Source organism: Mixophyes fleayi, chromosome 2 (genome assembly GCF_038048845.1).
Source record: "Mixophyes fleayi isolate aMixFle1 chromosome 2, aMixFle1.hap1, whole genome shotgun sequence".
Classification (NCBI taxonomy): Eukaryota; Metazoa; Chordata; class Amphibia; order Anura; family Limnodynastidae; genus Mixophyes; species Mixophyes fleayi.
In genome coordinates this window covers 19,381,645-19,404,699 of record NC_134403.1, presented here as the reverse complement: position 1 = coordinate 19,404,699, position 23,055 = coordinate 19,381,645, and the positions used below count along the sequence as shown (strand labels likewise).

Genomic DNA, 23,055 nt, shown 5'->3' with positions numbered 1-23,055 from the left:
CAACCTATGGCAGGAACCTTGTTTAAAAGGACAACTCACTGCACACTTGACATGACCAACAGGTATTTTGGTCTTAGCATATGTAGATTATTCTACATCCTACCAGCTACTGGTCTTGTTCTGTTTTTGACCTTCCCTGCTGTACAGTTGTGTACCGGTCACTCGATGATCAACCTACCTTGTCAATCACCATTCCTGTCTGTCCGTAACCCTGACCTTTGGCTGTTTTGAAGTGCCTCTCTCCTGCCAATGACGATATCTGTACCTCCTCTTCAGATCTGTCTGGCATCCACAGCTGCCTAGAGGGGCAGACTTGGAAGTGCGTCCAATGGGTGCCTCCCTGCACGGCTTAGAAGAGATGCGTACCATGATGTGCTCTAGGCAATTCCATGCAGAACCATGGGATTTTACAGCATTGTTACTGACATTTTTTATGTACTTTCATAAATGCTGTTGACGATGATACTGCTATGCCAAGCTACTTAGAAATAAATATATGATTGGCATTTTTCAAGTTGTGCTGATCTGGTTTGGGGTAACCAGACCCAAGTCTCATCCGCTACCTCTCTTCTGCCACCCTCTTTCAGGAGTTTCAGGGGCTTTGTGTAAAAAGAACTGGCCGTCACTAAGTACCGTAGGAATCATCCTGAAGACAAAGGGCTGTTACAGTCCTTGGTTCTCTGCTTAGGTGACAGATGTGAAAATCAGTTTATTAACTAATGTGGGTGCTATTGGCAGAGTAGCTAGTAACATTGACATACCTATATCTGTAGCACAATGTTTCACTGTAGACTGTTCTGGAATGACGAATGAGTGAAGGAGGATTTTAGCAAGTTCTAAAATCCTGTGATGTTTTTCCTGTATACAAAATTATTCATTAACACTAACATTAACATTAAGCATCCTTAGACCCAGCTTACTATGAATTCTCAAGTGTTTGCCTGTATCACAATGGAAATGGTATTGATCACTTTTCTTTAGTAGATAAAGCAATTGCATCTCACCCAAAAATTCTGCCCCTCTTCCCTTCTTATTATAAACAATTTTAAACATTTAACTCCTGTTACTTTTTTAATTGGAAAAGTCTAGGTACATAATAATAGCTATTCAAACTACTTAAGCAACTTATTTTTTTTAAATATTCCATTTATATTAAATATTAGACCATAGGAAATTACTTTTTAATGGTGCATGATAATGAACTTAAATTATTCGGCAAGGTTGAAAACTCTTACCTATGCAGTACTCATTGTCCTGGGGGATAGCTGTATTTTTAAGAACATTTTATGATATTAAGAGGGAACATATTTAATTGTGTATAGCTTCATTTGTTAAAGGGAAAATATACTTTTTTAATTTATTCACCAGATATTTTCATAGTACAATTGAGCATCATAATATATATGGATTATGTCAAAATAGCCCAAAAAAATAGCGATAAAAGAGAATGATTGACTCAAGAAAGTCAACCATATATAATGCAAAAGATTTAAGAACTATTAATTACAAAAATCCCAAGAAATCACAAAAGCTTTGACCTTCTACTTTAAAACCTTTCAATAATTAATAATGTTAAAAGTTAATTACACCCCACAAAAAATAGTTTGGGATGGAACTGGGTGACTTAAATTAAAGTTGACAGCTAGGAACAGTGAAAGCTATATATTATATATATATATATATATATATATATATATATATATATATATATATATATATATATTATATATTTATATTACATTATATATATATATATATATATATATATATATATATATATATATATACACACCTGTGTGTGTGTGTGTATATGTATATATATTCTTATATATTATATATCATTCGTCCGATTCAAGCTCTGTGCATCTCTGGGGTATCAAAAAAAAATTTTTTATTAATGATTAGTAATAGCATTTTGGAGGGAAAGTCTTAGGATTTGGGGAAGAAACTTAGTTACAATACTGGAAATGGTGATAATAGATTTAGAATATAAATTTCTCCTGTCATGAAACATTGTCCGAAAAAACTACAGTACCGCTTATGATCACAAGGTGGCGCTAAAGAGTTCTTCCAAATGAACTATGTATTTATTGTAGTTTGTAGGCTATAATAGGTCAGAATTCACATTTATCATACTTATGTTTATTGCATGTATGTTTCCTTTAAATCATATTACAAATATTTAGTGGCATTTGACAAAGAATAGAGGGGGATATCATTGCCCAATAGCCCCACTTCATAATCATCCCCTTTTATTTATAAAGCCCCACCAATTCCGCTGTAGAGAAAATATTTGTCATACACAACAGACCCCACTGGAGCTTACAATCTAAATTCCATAACACACACAGACTAGGGTTAATTTTGTCAGTAGGCAATTAGCCTGCTAGTATGTTTTTGGTGTGTGGGAGGAAACTGCAGCAAACCCATGCAAACGGGTGGAGAACATATAAAGATCACACAGATGCTTTATCTGTGGTCGGGAATCGAACTCATAACCGCAACGCTGTGAGGCAGAGATGCTAACCACTGAGCCATCGTGCTGACCACTCTCTTTGAAATTAATTTATCATTGAAACGTTGGTAAATTCCTGTAAAATTGTTGAGGTGGGGGAAACAAATGTATCATTTGTTGAGGAATGAAGTTATTTGGCCTTAAGTTAACTTTTGTGGAAAGACTATGCCTGCATCAACCAAAGTCTTTTGTCCACTTTAAATTCTATTCCCAGGTGAACTATATTAGATGAGACATAGCGGATATGTAATGCTGGACATGTTTGGTGAAATCTATGATAATGTCAGCAAATTGGCTCCATTGTGCTGTACATGTCATGCCAAAATAACCATGAAAATCTTTTGGCTCATTATTGGACATGTGAGTAAATCTGGTGAATAGAGGACTAATAACTGCCTGTGTGTACCAGTTGGCAACCACAATAACAGTTATACATTGCCATCCAGCCTTTCCACCGTAGAGCCTAACTGACTTATCTTGGACGCTGTAGCAGAACTGACCATCATGTTACCAGATTTACAATGCTAACTGTTACGTGAGGTAGAATAATATTTATATATTATTTACATTTTAAAGTAAGTGATATATGTTATGTATATAGCTCATATCAAGGACATGTGAGTAAATCTGATGAATAGAGGACCAATAACTGCCTGTGTGTACCAATTGGCAACCACAATAACATTTATACATTGCCACCCAGCCTTTCCACCGTAGAGCCTAACTGACTTATCTTGGACGCTGTAGCAGAACTGACCATCATGTTACCAGATTTACACTGCTAGCTGTTATGTGAGGTAGAATAATATTTATATATTATTTACGTTTTGAAGTAAGTGATATATGTTATGTATACAGCTCATATCAAGGTGGTAGTGGCTTCTTAGCATCTGAAAAATACACATTAGGGAACATTTTATGCTTTAGTGAGAAACGCAAGAGTTTGTCTATAAGTTGATGGTTGAGGACCTTAATTTATTGCCTCATGAGCTTCGCAAATTAAGAAGAGGAGATAAGAGACAAAATAAATAAGAGAATTGGCCTTTGGTTTTGTTATCTGGGAAAAGCGACAAACCCTCAGAATGCTCATTAGTATTATCTCTGGAAGTAAAGTACTCTCTGAAAGTTTATTTTATGCTGCCTAATTTATAACTTAAACAGACTTTACCTTTTATGTCTAGAAACACATTAGAAATAAAAAACACAAGGCTAAGGCTTGGTACACACTACAAAACATTTCTTGGATGCGATATCGTTAGCGATTTGAAGTCCTAATCGGCATGACGATTCATGCGCACACACTTTTAACGTTTTACACGATTTTTACACGATTTAGCGTCCGAGCTGCGGTTTTTGTCTGTCATAACCATCGTCTCAAAATATCGTGACTCCGTACACTGTACAGATATATGGCCAGCTTGGTGTATACAGTACGTTTCTTAAATGGGTTGGAAACTGCACAATTACTATGATTTATTTTAATGTACTGACCACAATAAATCAACAAAAGGCTTGTGGTTTTTTTTCTTCTGGCTATGGCAAGAAACACAGAGCCAGAGGGAAAGAAGAAGAAAGAATCTGACTTGTTGGACTAAGGACTGGTTGCTGAGGACAGACTACTTTTCTCAGATGCCCCTGCTACAGGAGATACAGGACAAGAATCCTGATAACTTCCGGTATTTCCTGCGGATGAATGATCCCACTTGCCAGGAGCTGCTTTAACTGGTCACCCCACTCATCCAGAAGGAGGACACCCATCTAAGGAGACCAATATGTGCAGAGTGGAGACTGGCTGCTACCCTACGAACTTTGGCCACTGAAAGGACACCAGCTGATCTGAAATACAGCACAGCTATTTCACCGCAGGCTCAGGGTATGATCATACCTGAGCCCTGTGAGACTATCGGACAAGTTCTGCATGGACAATATTGAGAATATGTATTTTCACGTGTGTTAACAATTCATGTTGTATACACTTGCATAAAGGGACACATAGATGACATATGGAGCATGTAACAAAGGTTTATTGTAGATTTAGTATAAATTCGCCATTATAAAAATCTATATTTCCATTTGATTCACGTTTTGACAACGTACCACGTAGGAGACATAGAGACAACATCATAAATTTAAATATACATGCCCAGAGAGGCGTCGCTGTTTAAGGAACCATCGGCAGATTGTCGGACAGACAGTCGTGAGCGCGTACACACTGCCGAATTGGGAATTGGTACAACATCGTTCCATCGATGAACGAGATTTTTAGTCCGGTTTAAAAATCATATGAAACGATACGATGTGCTTTGGAACGATAACCGCTCCTCGTTGCAGAGTACACACTAATGTGAAATCGGGCCGAACGGTCGTTTATCGTGTGATTGGCCTGATAATCTGCTGAAAACACTGTAGTGTGTACCCAGCATTAAATGTACAGCTGTAACAATATCTAAGTTACCTGCCCCGTGCCACCAGTGTACACAGCCCCCCCCCCCCCTCCCGCACACAAGACCCGGCGTTGTGTTTCTGGTGAGTGTGACATCAATTCGAGATGATGTCATGTACTTCTCTCATTGTATTTGGCACAGGATTATGCCTGACTCCAAGCCTGAGCTAGGAATTAGTTGTGAAAACACCACTGAATGTTGGGAGTGTGTAGCTTAACTTCTGCCAGCTAAACACTCTGGGCCTGATTCCTTAAGGAACATAGATGTCAATACGGGCTGAATGTTGCGTAAAACTGCTCTGTGCATACCCAGAAAAGGACTCTACACCAGTGAATGCAAGTAAGTGTATGCATGCCACAACATGTGTTTGCAATTAGAAAATGTCATTTTATACACAGTACCAGTGGCGCACGCAGGGGGGGTTTCTGAGTCTCCAAAAACCCCCCTCCCCCCTGCGCCAACTAACTGGCCACCATAGCGGCACTGTCCTATACAGCAGCCGCGGCGCTGTCAAAGAAGCGTCCGCGGCGGTGCTGTATTGTATACAGCACCGCCATGGACGCTTCTTTGACAGCGCCACGGCTGCTGTATAGGACAGCGCTGCCGAAATGCGCGGGCGCATGCGCAGCAGCTCTCTCTCTCTGGGTTTTTTTGGTGGGGGAAACCCCCCCCTGACAATCCTGCGTGCGCCCCTGAGTACACATTGAGAACATCTCGATAAATGTATTTGGTGTGGGGGGAAAAAAAGAAGAAAAAATATTTTTCTTAATGATTATATTATTAACAGGTGACAATAGTTGAATACTTTTTTTTTTCTGTGTGTTCTGCTGGGATGTTATATTCCATATATGTATTCAAATATCCTGCTCTGTGTTGTGTCTGTCTCAATACAGCAAGTGCCATATATGCAAAGCGATCCAAAACCTGTATTCAACAAGAAACGTATCTTCAAAGATCCGCTTGTAGTGGAATACGGACGTGTGTATGCCCGAATTACATGCAGTTTTTTAAAATATAAATATATAATAAATATATATATATATATATATATATATATATACACACACATTACGTTAGTTTTGGGAGCCTTGATGAAACAATCCTCTGTTTTCCCCCAACCTTGACATCGGCTAGAGTTTGCAGTTATTCTGTTGTCTCTATCTTCGGATAGGATACAGTTCAAATGTCTAGGTCGGATATTTTAGTCCATACTTGTGCCTTTGTCCTACTCCTGCCTGATACAAGCAGCGCTATAAAAACTAGAGATGCTCACTGACCCCGTGAACTAGTTTTGGTTTTGGATCTGGATTAGCTTCGTGTTTTAGTTTTGGTTTTGACAAAACCGCCGTCGTGTGTTTTGGTTTTGCATTTCTTTGAAAAATCCTAAAATATGCTAAAATCACATAATATTGCTCTTTCTTTGTTCCTACATTATTATTAACCTCAATAACACTAATTTCAAGTCATTTGCAGTCAAATTTGACCACCTCACAGATCACAATATTATTATCATACACTTTGGGACAAATACTGCAGCGACCTGGCTGGATGGTAAGCGACAGAGCAATGACACAAACACACGGCAGTTCCTACCACATCTAGGACACATTAGCACAGCAGTGGCAGAAAAGATAAATGGGGGTCTACCCTCCTTCCCACCCCTCGCTATGTTGGATCTTAAAAAGGAATTCAAAACTCGCGAGATCCGACGACGTAACGATGATGTTTTTGCCTCGTTTTCGATTCCGAGGGCGAGCGATGGTACCGAGCCGGCTCGCGAGCCGACTCGGAACCTCTAAGTTTGGGTGTGTCCGGTTCTCGAGGAACCGAGCCTGAGCATTTCTAATAAAAACCCGCAGTGGGACAATTGAACGGATAGGAATTTAATTTTATTGTTTCAGAGAAGTTTTATAAGACATGAGCGGATTACATGTGGTACCTGAAAAACACTCCAGACCAATCTTGGTTATTAATCAATAAAGTTTTCATGTCCAAGTTTTAATATTTTTTCCAATAGAACAAAGCAACGCTCCGCAGATTTAAAGGCTGTTGGGCCTCATTTATCAAGAAACATAAAATGAACGACTTGTGCTTTCTAAGGAACGTCCGTATTCAATAAGGGGCAGATCTGAACATACGTTTGTGGATGAATGCGGGTCTTGGTCCGCTGTGCTCTACTAGAAAAGACAAGATGCGCCCAATACATATGTGAAATATAAAGTCGCAAAAGAACGCACAGGAAAAAAACCAAACAATTTTTGTCATCTGTTTATAATATAGTTATTAATGACAAACCATTACGAAATAAAAAAAGCGTTTTTTGTCCTTTGTTTCCATTAAATACATTTATTACAATGTTCTTAATGTCTCCTGTGCAGAAAATTAATTTCTATCATCCCCATCATCATCATCATCATCATCAACAACATTTATTTATATAGCGCCATAAAATTCCGTAGCGCTGTACAATTGGGAACAAATCATCATCATCATCATTTATTTATATAGCGCCACTAATTACGCAGCGCTGTACAGAGAACGCATTCACATCAGTCCCTGCCCCATTGGGGCTTACAGTCTAAACTCCCTAATATAGACACACACACACACAGACAGTCAGAGACAGACGCACAGACTAGGGTCAATTTTGATAGCAGCCAATTAACCTACCAGTATGTTTTTTTTGGAGTGTGGGAAGAAACCGGAGCACCCGGAGGAAACCCACGCAAACACAGGGAGAATATACAAACTCCACACAGATAAGGTCATGGCACAAACAGAGCCGGATTTAGACCTCATGGAGCCCTAGGCAAGATATTGGTTTGGGCAACCCCAAACCAATATGCACAATACGGCACCATTCGGCTATGTAGTTGAGTTTATTCTGGGTATAATTTTCTCTTTCGCTTGCTGGAAAACACATGAATGCTTAAAGCTGCTATTTATTATAATTATACAAAATGTTGATGATAAACTCTCTTGTACTCTTTGTCAGAACAAGTTTTCCCGTTTCCCAGCTCCAGGTTAGGAAACATTATGTTCCCCTAATTTACAGATACATTCACGACTCCTCCCTCTGGCATTTCAGATCTATACCGTAAACAAGGAAAAAAATAAAATATTACATGCAGCACTAAAACTGCCAGAAGCTTCGGAGGCGCCCGATATTTTTTATGCGGTTGGAATTGTGTCTGCAGACTTCACCAATCCCTTGCAGGATTTCTCTGCCTTTATCTGCGTTCTACGCTGCTCCATCGCCAGACGTGCTAATATCATTGTGATGCAGATATGTTTCCCGGGATGGAGCCCAAAAGCTAAAAAAGAACATGTGTGCGGATTGATAATATGTGATTTAATAATTCCAGAGCTTGGGGTGTAACATGCTGTTCATATAATTGATAGAACAGTAGCCTGAGAACATTTTAGCTACAAGAGACGTACGAGTAAACTATAGCTGTGGTTCTTTTAATATAGGAAGTATCTTGGCTCATTGTAGCCGCAGCTACATATTAATTTTCGCATTTATGTTTTCAAGTTGTTCTGTAAAGAACAAAGACAATAACATCCTCATTCTATAACTTGAGCAGAGTGAGGACTTTGGCAGTTAGTATAGATCGGCGGTCCCCAAAGTGTGCGCTGCGGCTCCCAGGGGTGCCGCGGCGCTGTCACTGGGGGGCCGTGGGCCAGCCCTAGAAAAAAGAAAGCAAGCAGAAATTTACCAATCCGCGCAGCGCTAGGACCCTGCAGCCTCCTCTCTCCCGCAGCTGTCACTGAATATCGACGTCAGTGACAGCTGCACGAGAGAGGAGGCTGCAGGGTCCTATCGCCGCGCGGATTGGTAAGTTTCTGTTTGCTTTCTTTATTTCTATAGCTGGCGCCTGGTGCGGGGCAGAGGGGGAGAGAGAGCAGAGGAGGAGGGCAGATGGCAGAGGAGGGGGCAGGGCCGGATTAAGGGAATGGAGGCCCCTGGGCTAAGGGGGCCTCCATTCCCCCGTGAGGCCCCCAATGTGAGCCACCCGCCGCCCCTCCGTGAGGCCCCCCCCAAGCACTTATCTGTCAGTGCAGTCCTCCTTCAGTGGCGCGCTGTAAGCTCCTTATTGAGGAGATCTCGCGAGAGTTCACGAACTCTCGCGAGATCTCCTCAGTAAGCAGATTACTGAGCGGCGCCGGGGACGGAGGACTGCACTGACAGTGCTCAGCAGCATTGATCGGGATGGGGCGCCCCCACCCCCAGACCGATCAATAATGCTGCTGAGGACTTTGAAGGGCCTCCTGGATGCCTGAGGCCCCTGGGCTATAGCCCAGTTAGCCCTAGGGTTAATCCGGCCCTGGGAGGGGGACAGAGAGCAGAGGAGGAGGGCAGATGGCAGAGGAGGGGGACAGAGGAGAGGGACAGATGGCAGAGGAGGGGGACAGAGAGCAGAGGAGGAGGGCAGATGGCAGAGGAGGAGGGCAGATGGCAGAGGAGGAGGGGAGGGTAAAGGGCAGAGGAGGAGGGCAGATGGCATAGGAGGGGGACAGAGAGCAGAGGAGGAGGGCAGATGGCAGAGGAGGGTGACAGCATGAGAGGGAAGAGGAGGGTGACAGCGTGAGAGGGCAGAGGAGGGTGACAGCGTGAGAGGGCAGAGGAGGGTGACAGCGTGAGAGAGGGCAGAGGAGGGTGACAGCATGAGAGAAGGCAGAGGAGGGTGAGAGAGGGCAGAGGAGGGTGACAGCGTGAGAGAGGGCAGAGGAGGGTGACAGCGTGACAGAGGGCAGAGGAGGGGACAGAGGGCAGAGGGGGCAACGTGAGAGAGGGCAGTGTGCCTGGATGCAGAGGGGACAGTGTGTCTGGTTGCAGAGGGGGCAGTGTGCCCGGATGCAGAGGGGGCAGTGTGCCTTTTTGCAGAGGGGGCAGTGTGCCTTTTTGCAGAGGGGGCAGTGTGTCTGGATGCAGAGGGGGCAGTGTGCCTTTTTGCAGAGGGGGCAGTGTGTCTGGTTGCAGAGGGGGCAGTGTGCCTGGTTGCAGAGGGGGCAGTGTGCCTGGATGCAGAGGGGGCAGTGTGCCTGGATGCAGAGGGGGCAGTGTGCCTGGTTGCAGAGGGGGCAGTGTGTCTGGATGCAGAGGGGGCAGTGTGACTGGATGCAGAGGGGGCAGTGTGACTGGATGCAGAGGGGGCAGAGTGTCTGGATGCAGAGGGGGCAGTGTGCCTGGATGCAGAGGGGGCAGAGTGTCTGGATGCAGAGGGGGCAGAGTATCTGGATGCAGAGGGGCATTTTTGCATACAACTAAATAAGTATTTCTGTTGTGACCTAAATACTTATTACAATTTTTTGACCCAACTACTTCTAAAACAGGACTGCTCAGTAAATATTTTGGAGGGGTGCCTTGAAAAATTTTGGAGACTCTAAGGGTGCCGCGAACTGCAAAAGTTTGGGAACCACTGGTATAGATCATTTTCAACATGCATAATGTAAATCGCTTTTATTTAAGACAATAACTAGATTCTATTTATCATTCTCTAGAATGTATAAGATAAATGAGAGGTAGAATCTGATTGGTTGCTACGGGCAACACCTCCACTTTTCCTTTTTCGAAGGTTTGATAAATCTACCCTCTCGAGTTCTGATAAGGCTCAATCTCTGCCCTGATATTTACCCCTTTGTGATCATTTGAATATCCCATCCTGTAAAACAAATATTTTTACATGACTCACTGTCTTCTACAGCTTTTCCAGTTTGCCCTAATCCTGTCCCAAAATTAGGTATTAGGAAATAGTAGTGTGACCTTGGCAGGATTGGATTTGGGTTACAGGGCAAATGCCCACAGAGCTACCCTAGTTTTTCTGAATGCTGACGCTGATTTAAAAACATGTCGTCATGCATATGAAGCTGGCTGTATTGTTGTTGCGGCTGCTGTCTGAGATATTCAGCTGCATAACTGGTAATACGTGTGTAATACGTGATTTAAATGTCTGTTTGTATTTTATAGTTTATTTCAAGTGATGATAGTCACTTTAGTCAACTATAATAAACTATGCTCATGACTCATGCTCTGATGTCAGTTTGCGCGCCGTATCGGGAGTGGAATAGCTCCGGCAATGCTCCAAAACGGACCTTACGCCAATGAACGCAATAACAGGCAATTCATGTCTGACGGCAAATGACACATACGACTGCCTACGTCTTAAAGAGCGGTACAGGGGAGGGAGGGGGCGGACTAATGTAAGCAATGTACACTAAGGGCATGCCGACGACGCAGATAGGGCAAACTGAAGTCCTGGGTCTCTCATAAGTGCTCATTTCCACGCACTACAGGGCAGGTGTAAGTGCCGACTGGTAGTGATGAATAACACGCTATAGTCTTTGGTTTAAAAACTACATATTTGCGTGCCACTGGCTAGCACAGAACATGTTTATGCTAGGGAGCTAGACCAACACATAAAAACACATTATACCATACGCATTAACATGTTTATGCTAGGGAGATAGACCAACACATAAAAACGCATTAAACCATACGCATTAACATGTTTATGCTAGGGAGATAGACCAACACATAAAAACGCATTAAACCATAGGCATTAACATGTTTATGCTAGGGAGCTAGACCAACACATAAAAACGCATTAAACCATACGCATTAACATGTTTATGCTAGGGAGATAGACCAACACATAAAAACGCATTAAACCATACGCATTAACATGTTTATGCTAGGGAGATAGACCAACACATAAAAACGCATTAAACCATAGGCATTAACATGCTTATGCTAGGGAGCTAGACCAACACAAAAAAAACGCATTATACCGTACTCATTAAAACATTGGTTTATGCATTTTATCTATTTTTAGTTTGTAACAATCCATAATTTTATTAATAATTATACTGTTTAGAGTTATTCTTATTATTTTATAATAGAATTTTTTGGGACGTTCGTTCTGATGTGACCTTATATTGGATTAGAATATGTACCTGTTCCAGGCTGATTTTTTTTAAACGAAAGTCGCGTCACGGGGGCATATGCACATGAATCAGGCCTTTATGTTGTATATTTTCCTTCTGTATTTTTTAAGGTGCTGTTGTGTTACAGTTCTATAAATATTGGTTCTTTGTTTTATTCCTTTTTGCAACAGGTCTTTTTTATTTTAGTCCACTTCTACTATTGCATTCTCTAATATTTCCACTTTTGTGCAATAAGACTCCTTCCTCTGCAGCGCTCATATATTATATTATCTTTTTAGATAACTATGCAGAAATAACATTTCTATTGCAATATGTGGATACTTTATTTTTACACTTTGAAACTACGTTTATAAATAAAACTGATTGTACTTAGGGTGTAAAAATAATGTAACAAGTATAAGTGACCAGCAGTACTAGCGTATATCATATGTAGTTTAAATATAAATAATAGATGTAATAGTCATACAAAATGTCCAGTAATACAAATGTTACTGCATCCTACTGATACAAAGTAGAATTGTAATTCATATCCAGATGTATTTTACCTTCTTTATAAGTAACTTGTAAAAGAAATGTTGGCACATTTTATTTTCTATCTACAAAACGTTGAGAAAATTCATTTTGATGATGAAAATCTTTGGCCCAACATGGGCTGAGTTATATCATCCCGGCAAACTCATTTCTATGCACATCCGCAGGTCACACGCCATCCGCAGCTGTATATCACAGCTCCTGTCAGCTTTCAATATGTCATCGATCAAAGAGCGGGCTGCTCTGTACATACAGGAGCCATAGATCCCTCTTAGATTCACGTGTAGGTGCCCATAAATATGATAGCTGACACGGGAAACAATCTATTCATTGACACTGAATTCACACATGAGACGTCGGGGCAGGGGATGAGGTGGATTAGCAGCTTTAAGGTGGAAGGAAGGGATTCCACAGCCCTATTACGGCTCGGGCAACCGGTGGCTCTACAGCTCCTGAGGAACTACAAGTTCCAGCTGGAGACTTGCAAGGCACGCTGGAGAAAAACAAGCGGGAGAATCGAAGGCATAGGCAAACCGAGGGGGTTTCATAGTGCCTGGAAACCCCCCTCTACAAATCCTGCGTTTGCCCCTGGAAGGTTGCCTATGTTCTGTTCTGGTACTAGCCACATTCTGTCACTGTCAGTGAATTATATTTTTAGATGTCTACTTTTTTACACAGTAAGAGGGGTATTCAATTGTTAGCGAGTTGTTGTTTTTTTGACCACGTTAAGTAATTTTAACACTGTTTTTTATTATTTTTGAGCGGGTTAACTTTACCCGCAATTCAAATCCATTTTTAACGCTACGTGTTTTTGCATGAAACGGTCCTATTGAAAGTATAGGGTGTGTGAGAGGCAGCCGCGTTAAAAGCTATTCAATTGTTTTAGTGAGGCACATTAAACAGGCCAATATGCTGTTTTATCTCGCACCTCCTTGGGGTGTGTTAAAAATAAAAAACCCTCTGAAAAGTATTTGAAATCATGTAATAATGTGGGAAAAAAAGTTAAACTTATGTTTGTCGCTAATGCCTAACTTGTGTAAGTTGATTTTCTTGTGAAAAAATAATGAAATAAAATAAACATAAAAAAAATAATAATAATAATAAAATCACTATTTAATTATATTATTGTATGTTTTTGGTACAAATATGAATGTAGTAATGTGTTTTGACATGGTATAGATGATTGTGTGGTAAAAAAAATAGTTAAATTAAAAAATATGCTAAAGAAAGTACTGTAATGTAGATATTATCAATGTGTATTGCAATCTAATGTATGGAAATGTATGCAAAACCTTTTTTTTGTGTTATACATGACTGCGTTAAAACTCCCCTTCACTCCCCTAGAGTCTCGCAAACACAATTGTTAACGCACAGGAGCAGCGTTCCCTCTTTTTCAATTGAATTGCACGAGTTTTCCCGCTGCGCTAACTCAAAACGGGCGTCAAAAATCCGAGGGAGATTTTTTTTTTATTTTTTTTTACGCGGCGGACAAAAAATAAAACTCGCTGACAATTGAATACTCCCCCCCCCTATGGGTCATATATGAGCATGAAAAAATGCATCACCGCAGCACATGGGCCGTTATTGTGTGATGCAAGGCGCTTTTTTGCTGTAATGTGCTTGTGTTTAGGGGATACCAAGATGGTGAACTGTATGTGCGGTGTATAAATGTCTGATAGGACATACTTATCAACTTTTATAACCTCCCCTCAGGTAGATCCCAGAGGGAAGGTCAGGTGACAAGTGCAGTAGGGGGCGTGGTGTCATGTCACCCTGGCCCCTCCTCCTGCCATGTAATGCTGAGATTCACAGCATCGCACATGGCATAACTGGGGGCGTGCCCAATGATGCAAATCACTTTATTAAGCCCCACCTCCACCAGGATCTGAAAGGGTGGAGGACTCCCCAAAATTCAGGAGCCTCCTATAATTTCCAGGAGACTAGGCAAGTTTGTGATAGGAGGATCTGACCGGATGGGGGCGTTTCCGGCTTTGTTTACCTGGATTTGTGCCCAAAATTTGTTTTTGTTTTGTGAGACAAGATATTTAAATGAGGTTAAAGTTTCACTACCTCCAATACAATACATTTTACTAACCTCTTCCTGTGTGGCTGCTCCGTGCAGTAATTTTTCCAAAAAACAAATAATATTTTAGGGGAAAAAAGGTAAAATTTTAATGTAATGAAGGGATAGGTCATAAGTGGTAATGGCAGGGATGGTGCTGGACCAGATGGTCTCAGAGGGAGGACTTTCTTGCCACCAATGTCCCTTGACCCCTATAGTAGAATGCATTTTTACATGAACAAAAATATAAAAAAAAAGGTTTTACTTACTCCACCTCCGCTCCTGCCCGTTATAGGCTCCAGCGTGTCTGTGAGAGACAGCGGGCTAGACCAACTGACTGGGAGAAGGGGCAGCTGGAGATCAGATAAAAATGTACAAATAATTTCCCTTCCTGCCTCCCCCTGCCAGGGCTGCCACCAGAAATTGCAGGTCCTTCTCTCATTCCACCCGCAATTTAAATTATTCTCTTCCCCCCCATTATGAACACCCAGCCTGTCTCAAATACAGCAATCTGAAACAGCTGGCCATGACTGGAGTTACCTTGGTCACTTACCAATGAATACACCTTTTCTGCCACCACAAAGGATTTAGTATGGAGTCCTTATGTTTACCAAAACCACTTATTAATATTACACACTTAAATCACATACACATGTAGCATGAGCCTCTCTTGGCTTCATAAATTCACAAAAAATCACGGAGAATCAATCTGCTAGATAACATGTATTTAATCCCCCAAAAATTCCAAGACTTAAGTACAAAACAGTTAATAACAAGACATACAAAACAAGTTGCACAAATAAGTTTCAGAAATAAATTAGGAAATAAAACCAGAGTCACTAACTTACTAGTTTAAGACTTGGCGTGAGAGGAGTACACTTTGAGATGGATGTCACACTTCACATAGATACAGTAGGTCTTCTCTTAGAAATGAACACTATTATTGGGTCAGGCAATGGATTTTAACTCCTCACACTGCTCTCACCCCCACCTTTGGAACTTAGCTCTCGCAATGTCAGGGCAGATTAATTTCCAAAATGACACAGGGCTTTCGAAGTAAGTTATTTATCCCTGAGATATATGTCTGGCATCTCAGAGGGCAGGATATCTCACCTCTGCTCTGCTTGACTGGCCGGACTATTTACACAACTCTGGAGCGTCTCAGAGATGTTATCTGTCTAGCCTGGTTACTTTCAAAAGACTCTTGACACTTGCATAGGTCACTGGTGTCAGTCAGCAAAGCACAGTTTGACATTACATTACAGGGTTACCTACGATATACATATTGTCATACATGAATATTCAGGGGAAAAGTAACAAACAGTGATTAGGTGCATTACATAATCGCCACAGCCCCCATTCTCTACAGTCACCCCCCATCCCCGGCTCCATCTAACCCCTGCAGTAGTTTACTTACCTCTCTACATCTTTTTGCTGACTCCTTTCGGCTCCTCTCTATTGACAGCGCTGTGTCCTTATTACTTACACAACGTCATAGGTACCGCAAGGAGCCTCTTTGTCTTGTCGCGGCTCTCTGTTCGGGAGTAAGGCACCTGGGTGGTGGGGACTGGAGCAGGTGGCGGCTGCCGTGGGGCCCCGACATCTTGGGAGTGGAGGCAGACATGCTACCTACAAGAGGGCCCGCTGCTGCATCCTTAATTACGCACAGAGGTCTCTTCCTGCACCACCACTAACATCTCAGGAGCAGCTGCTGCTTATAAATGGCACCCGCTACCTCCCTTAATTCACTGCAGAAGCCCCCCTCCCTAATAAATTTGTTTGGTTCCAGTGCTAGTGGGGCCTCATCCCCTGCAGCCAGAGGTACAACCCTGGGGGGTGTAGTGGGCAGGGTTATGAAATTATGTTTTCACTCTTTTAGAAACAAAATAAAACTTGTTTAACAATGTAAACTATATAGAATTTACTATAGGAAAAGAGGAACCAAACAAATTTATTAGGGAGAGGGGCTTCTGCAGTGAATTAAGGGAGGTAGCGGGTGCCATTTATAAGCAGCAGCTGCTCCTGAGATGTTAGTGGTGGTGTAGGAAGAGACCTCTGTGCGTAATTAAGGATGCAGCAGCGGGCCCCCTTGTAGGTAGCATGTCTGCCTCCACTCCCAATATGTCATTTCTGCATTTATGACATACCTCTAAACACTTGTTAAAAAGTCCACAAAGGGATAGATATATGTGCCCGTCTCTAGGGGATGTGGGCATGTAGAGCACAAATGGATTGGCCATAGACTTTACTAGGAGATTTCCCAGTAGGCTGATGTCCTCCCCATAACGTTATGGCTCTGATTTGGGCAAGGCAGGCTGGTCCAGTCCCAAATGCAATGATTTGGGCCAGCCCACAATCATTTTAATAAATTAATAGGGCTTTTTCTCTTGTCAACGGGTTACTGCCAGCGATAATGCTGCCATTGCTAGCGGTAGCACCCACCGGCTGAAAAATTTTCTTGCATGTGAAAGGCTATTTATCAAGTATCACAGCTGTACTGGTACCACCAAAGTACCTGTTCTGTTATCGCCATCTCAGGCAGAGCCGGATTTAGACCTCATGGGGCCCTAGGCAGGATACTGTTTTTGGGCCCCCTCCCTGAAACAATCCATAGCACTATATTTTTGCAGCCTACCATATACCCCTATAGTTACGTAGAAGTGAAAGCATGTGCCGCCGCATGCCTACCATATACCCCTATAGTTACGTAGAAACAACTTAATAAATATTGAAGTCAGGGCAGAAATACTTACTTAAGTTGTTTGCAAAAATAATACGCATAAATCCAAGTATGTGCTCTTGTCACTTTTGTCCCTCTATCATCACACTGTGCCCCTTCATTGTCACTTTTGCCCCTTCACAATATCACATGTGCCCTTTCACCATCACCTCTGTGCCCATCACCATCACCACCTCTGTGCCAATCACCATCACCACCTCTGTGCCAATCACCACCTCTGTGCCCATCACCACCTCTGTGCCCTTCACCATCACCACTTCTGTGCCAATCACCATCACCACTTCTGTGCCCCTTCACCATCACCACCTCTGTGCCAATCACCATCACCACTTCTGTGCCAATCACCATCTCTGTGCCCTTCACCATCACCACCTCTGTGCCCATCACCACCTCTGTGCCCATCACCATCACCACCTCTGTCCCTCCGTTGTATTACTTACCTTTCTATTGCCTTTCTTCTCCGGCGCGCTGCTCCTCCTCGGTCAGTCCAGATTTTAAAAAAAAGTCACGTGATCGCTCGTCGGGTCCCAGCAGCCTCTTCTCCTCTCTCTCTATAACTGAGACACTGAGAGAAGAGGCCCCTCCCCCGATTCGCGGCACCCGATCCCCCCTCCCCCGACTCACGCCCCCCGCGACTCGGGGGAGGGGCCATTTTTTTAAAAAAAAATTGCTCCTGTCCCCCCCAGCTGTGCCCCCCGAGAGCCGCTAGGCCCTAGGCAGGTGCCTAGGTTGCCTAGCGGTAAATCCGGCTCTGATCTCAGGCATTGTTCCAGCTTACCATCGTCCTGGCTAACTGAGAAGGGGACCAATCATAATGTAATTATTAGCCAATAGTACAGGCAGTAGCTGCTGCAGAGTCTGCCTAATGCTTTTTGGTAATAAGCATCAATGGTGGGGTAACATTAGGGTGGCCCCATGACTTGAGAGGGTGACGTATCCCAAACATAGTGCAACAGCTACACTGCTATAACTAATAGATCACAATGCATTTCTAGTCTTGAAATCAGACGGCTCAACAAAAGGGCATTTGATGCAGAGGACTATGGGGTATATTTACTAAACTACAGGTTTGAAAAAGTGGAGGTGTTGCCTATAGCAACCAATCAGATCCTAGCTGTCATTTTGTAGAATGCACTAAATAAATGATAACTAGAATGTGATTGGTTGCTATAGGCAACATCTCCACTTTTTCAAACCCGCAGTTTAGTAAATATGCCCCTATGTGTGATTGTTGCCATAAAAGAAGATAGGTCCAGATGATGTTAGATACAGCTGGCACTTAAAACTAATTTCTAATTGACCGTGCATAATTTATGTGGTTATAGTATTGAACTAGTACATTCAGGTGCAGTACAACCAGTTGTTGGTAAATCAAAGTCATTTTTTTTGTCCATCAATAACATAATAAAGGTCAATGGAATGTTATTAGACAGGGCTATAGGGGCTATCCAAATATCGGATGCATTGGACAAATGTAAAGATTAACTTTATTGTATTTATTAAAAGAGATTAACTTATTCATCACTGACTAAGATTAATATCACAATCAAATCAGATCCAGGTATAATGTATTTTTGGAAAAAAAGAAAGGTCGTAAATAGATTATATTGTTTAATGGCCATTGAATTAAATAAAATCTGACTGCAGGTGGACAGACATCAACAGGTTGTGAGTTTGTGCAGTAGTGGGAGAATGGGCATGACCAATAATGAAGTGACTTTGAATGCAGTACGGTGGTAGTCCTGAGATGCACCTATATTAGTGCACCAAGAATAGGGACACTGCTGGGTTTTCACGTAGGATCGTGTCACTGGTGTATCAACAATGACCTAGTACCTAAATGCAGGGGTTTGCTGGGCTGGGGGACAAAATGTTTTAAAATGTTTCTAATAAGCTACTGAGCCGAGCTGTAGCGCCCCTAAAATACATCCTGCTGGGTGTAAATAAACAGGCCATGTTAATGGTAGCAGCGTAGCTCAGCGGTGCTCAACTGCTTTTACCTGGGGCCCCCAAGTCTCAATGGTGCAATTTTCTAGGACCCCAAAACAAGCAGCTGCCAACTGAGTGTACTGCATAGTTGCCAAGCAGGGCACCCCAAAAACAGGTTCTGGAATGCCGCTGGGGTCCTGACGCACAGGCTGCACACCTCTGAGGTAGTATGTGCTTTCGTGTGTACACTGGGTCCCCTGTTAGAAGTAAAGCCACAACTGAATGCAGTGGAAAAGCAATAGTGATAGAAGTGGCATCTACCACAACTTGCTATGCACTACACATGTGCTGTGTTTCCTTCCTACCCCCATGTGCTATGTGTTTCCTTCCTACCCCCATGTGCTATGCACTACACATGTGCTGTGTTTCCTTCCTACCCCCATGTGCTATGCACTACACATGTGCTATGTGTTTCCTTCCTACCCCCATGTGCTATGCACTACACATGTGCTATGTGTTTCCTTCCTACCTACCCCCATGTGCTATGTGTTTCCTTCCTACTCCCATGTGCTATGCACTACACATGTGCTATGTGTTTCCTTCCTACCTACCCCCATGTGCTATGCACTACACATGTGCTATGTGTTTCCTTCCTACTCCCATGTGCTATGTGTTTCCTTCCTACTCCCATGTGCTATGCACTACACATGTGCTATGTGTTTCCTTCCTACCCCCATGTGCTATGCACTACACATGTGCTATGTGTTTCCTTCCTACCCCCATGTGCTATGCACTACACATGTGCTATGTGTTTCCTTTCTACCTACCCCCATGTGCTATGCACTACACATGTGCTATGTGTTTCCTTCCTACTCCCATGTGCTATGCACTACACATGTGCTATGTGTTTCCTTCCTACCTACCCCCATGTGCTATGCACTACACATGTGCTATGTGTTTCCTTCCTACTCCCATGTGCTATGCACTACACATGTGCTATGTGTTTCCTTCCTACCCCCATGTGCTATGCACTACACATGTGCTATGTGTTTCCTTCCTACCCCCATGTGCTATGCACTACACATGTGCTATGTGTTTCCTTCCTACCCCCATGTGCTATGCACTACACACGTGCTATGTGTTTCCTTCCTACCCCCATGTGCTATGCACTACACATGTGCTATGTGTTTCCTTCCTACCCCCATGTGCAATGCACTACACATGTGCTATGTTTTCTTCCTACTGCCATGAGCTATGCACTACACATGTGCTATGTGTTTCCTTCCTACCCCCATGTGCTATGCACTACACATGTGCTATGTGTTTCCTTCCTACTCCCATGTGCTATGCACTACACATGTGCTATGTGTTTCCTTCCTACCTACCCCCATGTGCTATGCACTACACATGTGCTATGTGTTTCCTTCCTACTCCCATGTGCTATGTGTTTCCTTCCTACTCCCATGTGCTATGCACTACACATGTGCTATGTGTTTCCTTCCTACCCCCATGTGCTATGCACTACACATGTGCTATGTGTTTCCTTCCTACCCCCATGTGCTATGCACTACACATGTGCTATGTGTTTCCTTCCTACCTACCCCCATGTGCTATGCACTACACATGTGCTATGTGTTTCCTTCCTACTCCCATGTGCTATGCACTACACATGTGCTATGTGTTTCCTTCCTACCCCCATGTGCTATGCACTACACATGTGCTATGTGTTTCCTTCCTACTCCCATGTGCTATGTGTTTCCTTCCTACTCCCATGTGCTATGCACTACACATGTGCTATGTGTTTCCTTCCTACCCCCATGTGCTATGCACTACACATGTGCTATGTGTTTCCTTCCTACCCCCATGTGCTATGCACTACACATGTGCTATGTGTTTCCTTCCTACCCCCATGTGCAATGCACTACACATGTGCTATGTTTTCTTCCTACTGCCATGAGCTATGCACTACACATGTGCTATGTGTTTCCTTCCTACCCCCATGTGCTATGCACTACACATGTGCTATGTTTTCTTCCTACTCCCATGAGCTATGCACTACACATGTGCTATGTTTTCTTCCTACTCCCATGAGCTATGCAGTACACATGTGCTGTTTCCTTCCTTGCAACTTGCAAAAAACAAGGAAAAGGCATACGAGGGGCTGAGTGGAGACAGGACAGAACAGTAATAATGCCACACTGCCATGAAAAGAGGATATTGTTTGTGCATAGATAAAGTGTCAGTACTTATCATGTTCTTTAAATGTATACAGTATTTCTAGTTCAGATGTGGAATTTTAGGGAACTTATAACACACAAGTCAATATTCACAATTTTAAAAATGTGCAACTTAGGGGACATTCCTGATCCACGACAATGATGCCCAGATTAAAATAATATCAGGGTATAACGAATGTAAAGTCTTCTTCTGTTTCTGTGATGGAATAAATGACTGAGCACAAATCAACTACATTTCCCAGAATGCCTCATTCCAGCTTTTAGCCAGCACTTCCGCCCTTCAGCTCTACCTCAGTCTACTACACTGTGTGTCTCCTACACCGGAGCCATTTTACCTGCGATCCATGGGTTACACAGCGTGTGTGTGTGTGGTCTTCATAAAAATGGCCGCCGCTGCTTTTTCTTTCTGCCCTTTCCTATTTATCGAATGACTTTCCCTTTAGTGTGTTAGGTGACAGGTCAGTCAGACCCTGTAGCAGTTCACATGTGTTGGAGGAGCCACAGGAGTGCAATGTGAGGTGAGAGAGGGGGGTGGGGTCCATGCACCATGTATCTGCCCCTTATATAGTCCAGTAACATGAATAGTACATGCTCCCTATTTATTTAGTACATACTGCATCTAGCTCAGTCACCTCGTGGCTCTCCAGCTACTGTACTGTAAGTTCCTGCTGGGACTTGTAGTTATTCTACAGCTGGAGTGTACCAAGTACAATATGAGGAAGTGTCCTTTACTACCATTGTTCTCCGCTTACTATAAATTTGCGCTTAATATTAATATAGTAATTACATGACTATATGTTATTGTTATTTTTTTTATTTATAAGGTGCCACAAGGCTTCCGCACATAAGGGACACCTATGTTACTATTTATGTTATTATAATATGTTATAGTAATTGTATTCATATAATAAAATCATGAGGATGTAGGGAAACAATGTAATTTCTATTTTTAAAATATATTTAAAAAAAATTGATTAATTTATTACTGTGTTTACCTATTAGATTCGAGCAGACCCTCCTTTTTTTTTATTTTTTTATTTTATTCTCAGATCTTGTCCCTATTTTGCAATACTGATCAAGCCGTATAGTATATGATGGAAATCACGGTCTATTTTTGAGTATTCAAAATATACAAAATGACATTAGAAACATAGTAGTTAACGGCAGATAAGAACCGCTTGGCCCATGTTTAAGCTATGGTAACCTCAAACTCTATATGATCCTTAGTCCTTTGTAAGGATATCCTTATGTCTATCCCAAGCATGTTTAAATTACTCCACTGTTTTATCGTCTACCACCTCTGATGGGAGGCTATTCCACATATCCACTACCCTTTCTGTGAAGTAATTCTTCCTCACACTTCCTCTGAGCCTACTTCCCCCCCAGTGCATTATAATGTACATGTGATTGTAATGCAGCAAGGTCTGTTCATTGTTCTTCTTTATAAAACGCTGACATATTACTAAGCGCTGTACATTGGGAGAACATGAGACAAATAAATAACGTACAATGACATAAGACAGAGGGTAAAGATGGCCCTGCCCATATGAGCTTACAATCTAAAGTGTGGGTAACACTTCATACGTAAGATATCTTAATAACCGTTGTAGCTGTTGGTAGGAAGAATGTGCGGCTAGTATATGACAGAA

General features: G+C 42.4%; 1 protein-coding gene across 1 annotated transcript in view; it reads left to right on the top strand.

Annotated features, from left to right (window-relative positions):
* The first annotated feature begins 21,778 nt into the window (after nt 1-21,778).
* The window catches only part of NARS2 (asparaginyl-tRNA synthetase 2, mitochondrial), a 35,711-nt gene continuing 34,434 nt past the window's right edge, over nt 21,779-23,055 (top strand). The window contains exon 1 of the mRNA XM_075198619.1: nt 21,779-21,924. The gene's annotated coding sequence lies outside the window, so the exon portion shown is untranslated. The remainder of the gene's footprint in view (nt 21,925-23,055) is intronic.